This window comes from Chinchilla lanigera, unplaced genomic scaffold (assembly GCF_000276665.1).
Source record: "Chinchilla lanigera isolate Chin_1 unplaced genomic scaffold, ChiLan1.0 scaffold00007, whole genome shotgun sequence".
NCBI lineage: Eukaryota > Metazoa > Chordata > Mammalia > Rodentia > Chinchillidae > Chinchilla > Chinchilla lanigera.
The window spans coordinates 1,753,149-1,757,727 of record NW_004955408.1 but is presented as its reverse complement, the minus strand read 5'-3'; positions in this window follow the sequence as shown (position 1 = coordinate 1,757,727).

The window sequence follows — 4,579 nt, the reverse complement described above, 5'->3', positions numbered from 1 at the left end:
CCTGGCCGGGGGCGCGGCGCCGCCTGGTGGCCGAGGGCAGCGCCGCGCCGCGCACGGAGGAGGCGGAGACCCAGAAGCTGCGCTCTCCCGGCCGGACGCGAGGACCGGACCTTCCTCCTGAGCCCGGGAGAGCTTCTGGCGGGGAACGGAGACCCGCAAGTGCTAAAGCTGCAGAAGAGGAGCTGCAGTCTCGGTGGAGCCTGATGAGCTGGTTCTGTCGCGGAAACACAACCTGGCCAAAAATGACATATTTCCGCGACTCGCCGCGTCGGACCTGAGCGGAGCCTGGAGGCGCTCTCATACCCTGCGTGGGCTCAGCCGCGTTCGGGGAGGAGCAGGAACGCGTTCGCAGGGGTGGCCGAAGCGGGCCAGGAGAGGGAGGCTGACCCGGCCTCCGGCACGTTCATACCCTGAAATGGGCGCGAAGGAACTTCCACTAACTCCTGTAACTTCCAGATAAAAACATATCTCTAGCTCCGTGATTTGGGCAGCCCACAATCGTCGTTTAGAAAAAGACCCACTGTCTCACTTCCCGCCCTCCCTAGATGGCTGGTAGTTATTTACTTAACTTCTGTAGCTGATTATTCACCTGTACAAACTACCGAGACCGCCCTCTGCCGCGGTGCCCATCCCCAGTTCGAGGAGGGCACCCGAGGCTGACCGCCTGGGAGGCTGGCACCGCCCCGCGCCCGCCGCCCCTCTGCAGCTTCGCAGCTGCGGCCTCGGGTGAACTGCTTCGAGTTAGGTGGTCTGACAGCCGCGGCCGTGCTAAAACCTAACTTTAGTTTTTATTTTTTAACCAATAACTGAAAAGTATTTGCCAAGCGAACGTGAAGGCTTACTCTGAAGAGGCCAGAACCATTCCGATTTAATGGTTCCAACCAACTATTCCGATTTAATGCTCATTCTTACATAAACATGGTAGCCGCCATCAACTAACCTTTCACATGATGTGTGTGCCCCAAGCTTCTGCGAACCGAGCCAGCCACTGCGCAAGCCCTCCCTCCTCTGCCTGCCTGGACTCCGGGCTCCTCCCTCCTCCTGGGCTAGCTCCGGGTCTCCAGCTCGTTGGCCGGTCTCTCACGGCCTTCCAGCCTGCCCCAGCTAGGCAGCTCCCCCGGCAGGCCCTGAGAAGGGTTAACCCCCGGGGCGTGGGCTACGAACAAGGAAGCTCTCCGGGCTGTCTACAGGGGGAAGCCACTGCCTGCCCTCGGTGAAGGGACAAGGTCAGGAAGCTGCTCTGGGAGCCCCGTGACCGTTAGGAGCTCTAAGGTCTGCTCAGCAGCAGCCGTGACTTAGAGACATTGCTTCTGCCAAACCACGGCTTGGGAGCGAGGGAGCTGGAGTGGATACTCGCCCTTTCTCCCTCGGGGCCTCCCCTTAACCAAACGTGCCGGGCGCGGGACCTAGCCGGTGTCACGCAGAGCTCGGTCCACTAACGGGCACAGAGCAGACGCAGGGTAGGTGCAGGCAGGTGTGCACCTAACCCATCATGGTCACCAGACACAGGCACCCACTTGCCAAGGTCAACCTGGCTACCGCCGCCTCTCAACAATTCCCTGCAGCAGCCGGTATTTAACCCTCGGCACGGACACGGGCGTAGCAGACCCGAGCACACAGGAGCTGTCCCGAAAGGCCCAGGGCCAGCGGCTTCCCCCTCACGGGGGTCTCCTTCCCATCAGCCTGCCCCACTATCCCTGTGGAACGTGCAAACCGCAGGCACAGAACTACACAGCACGGCACCCAACCTGGGGACCCACTTTAGTCACAAAGGATGGGGCGACCCACTCAGGGTGATTGCCTCCTACAGACAGACGTCGCCAGGCACACCCCGGGACTGCTTCCGAAGGCAGACACACCCACAGAGGTGATCTCCGAAGGGAGGCAGTGCCATCTTCCAGGTCAGTATCATTAAACCAGGGGCCGCCCCACGATGCTGTCCTTCAGAGGCACACCTGGTCCAGGAACCGAGAGTAGAAGAGTGACCCCCTCATGACCACACCCCACAACCACAGGAGGATTTTACCCTTGCCGTCCTCACAGCTCTGGAGAATTGGAGGCACTAGCTCTCAGGTCCCACTCCCGCCAGGGAGAGTAAAGGACTGACCAAGTACAGGCTCCGGCAGCACCCACGCTGAGCCCTGTGCAGGGCCACAAAGCCAAGGAGGCACCCTTTTGTTAGTTAACTGACGCTGACCAGCAGGAAGGTAGGACTGCTTTGATGCAGCGGGGGCGGGGAAGAATGCATCAGGCACCCTGATGTTCCTTTGCCTCTCTGAATCTGGAACAAAAATGTGCAAGAACTGAATGAAGCCTACCTGACACTCTTCAGGGTAAGAGGCATTAAAAAATATTTTATAAGGAATTATTTGGGTTGATAACCACCGTAGAAGACCACAGTAACACTGATAATAAAAAGTTTAAGTATGTCCAGTTTACTACTCAAGACAAGGGCATATTCTGTAAGTACTTACCAGCAAAAAAGTTTAGATTAGGCTATTAAGTTTTAAGGAGTAAGTTTCAAATACATGGGGAAATTGTTACATAGGGAAAAAAAGTGTCACAGGTCTTGATTCTAACATTGAGCCTTTGAATAGCTCAGTGTAACAAGCCATTCAGATCCAAAGTTTTTAAGTTTCAAAGATGGAGTTATTGACAGATACAGATTTACTCTACCTGAACTACGCAGGTAGACTATATGAAAGATTTTCAGATGCTGGACATCAGGAGTAAGGACAGTGACTCCTGAGAGATGGGAAACAAAGGAACCACCCCGAGCATTGCTTTCTTCATGCTCTCCGGACATCTCCCAGCACAGTGTGGTGGGAGGCCAGGCAGGGCCAGGCAGGGCCAGGCAGGGCCGGTCCAAGGTGGAGAGTGAGCATCCGTGGAGAGAGACCCAGGCAGGAAGGAGCTGTAGCCAACAGGTTTGGAGAGGACACTGCTCCCAGAAAGAGATCTGCAAGTGGACCATGCAGGGATTCACACAAGTACTGAGCAGCCCCACCTGTGGGGAAGTGACCTGGGGCCAGGAAGCAACCAACCAACAGTGCTTCTAACCCTGAGTGGAGACAAACCCTACAGCTCACCCAAGGCTAACGAGAGTTCTTCTGACCAGCCAGTGTGGGGAACCTGGTAATTCAGGGGACACTGGGTGCAGTATTCCCCTTATTTGAATCTTACTAAAGGATAATCAGTGGCTTAGAACAAAAATAACAATATACTAAGTAAAATGCATGACAACAGTACAAAGCCCAGGGGCGGGAACGTGGTAGGTTACTGTGTGAATCTCATTCTGTATGTGAAGTCGCATGATGTCACTTAAAGATATGCTGTAATAAGGATGTACAGTAGAAACTAAAGCCATTGCCAAATACACTGAGAAGTTATAGCTAACAAATCACCAAAACCAATCCAATGAAGTCAGGCAAAAAACCACAAATAAGGCAGGAAAAGAGGGAACAGAACAATAAATGGGACAAAGAGAAAACAGCAAGACAGTAATTAAACAGATAAAAGACTTTTACTAATAAAACGTGCACACCTGTAATCCCATCACTTGGGAGGCTGATACAGGAGGACTGCCAAGAGTTCAAGGTCAGCCTGAACTACATAGTGAAACCCTGTCTCAAAAAGCAAAAACAAAAATAAAAACAAATTGACAGAGAAGCAGACTTTCCATGACAGAAATTCTGAAGAAATACCTGATCAGTGAACCAGCACTGGAAAAAACACTTAAGGGGGATCCTAGACAGAGAGGCCACCAGCACCAAAGAGTCCACAGTAAAGTACACATTCAGTAAACACAGTAACAGTTCTCAACACTAATGCTCTTAAAAGACAGACTGGTAAACTGGATCACAAAGCAGAACGCATGTTAACTGCCTGCAGGAGACATGCCTCATCCAGAAGCACACAGTCTGAAAGTGAATGAAGCGATGGCGACACTCCATGCAGCTGGTGCCTGAAAGCAAGGAGCAGCTCTCTTCTTTCAGACACAGCAGACATCAAGCCAAAACTGATCAGATGAGACGAAGATGGCCACTACACAGTGAACAAGCCACAGGAAAAGGTAACAATTTTAAACACGTATGCAACAAATGTTGGTACATCCAACTTCAGAAAACTACTAAATATAAAAATACAGACACTAGTATGATGATAGTGGGGGACTACCATATTAATACTCCAATGTAAGAGATAATCCAGTGCTTCCTCCAGTAACAAAATACACATTTTTCTCAGCAGCATGAGGAACTTTTTCAAAAATAGACCAAGTAAATAAAAAAGAGAAATGATCCTCTGCATACTATCACATTATACTGAATGAAATTAGAAAACAACAGCAATGTCGGGCATGGTGGCACACTCCTGTAATCCCAGCGCTCGGGAAGCTGAGGCAGGAGGATCGCTGTGAGTTCGAGATCAGCCTGGGCTACAAAGTGAGCTCATGGCCAGCCTGAACTGTATAGCAAGACCTTGTCTCAAAAAGACCAAAAAAAAAAAAAAAAAGAAAGTATCAACAACAGCAAAAGCAGGATGGAAACTATTCAGAGGACACTGGGTAGGGTATTCCTCT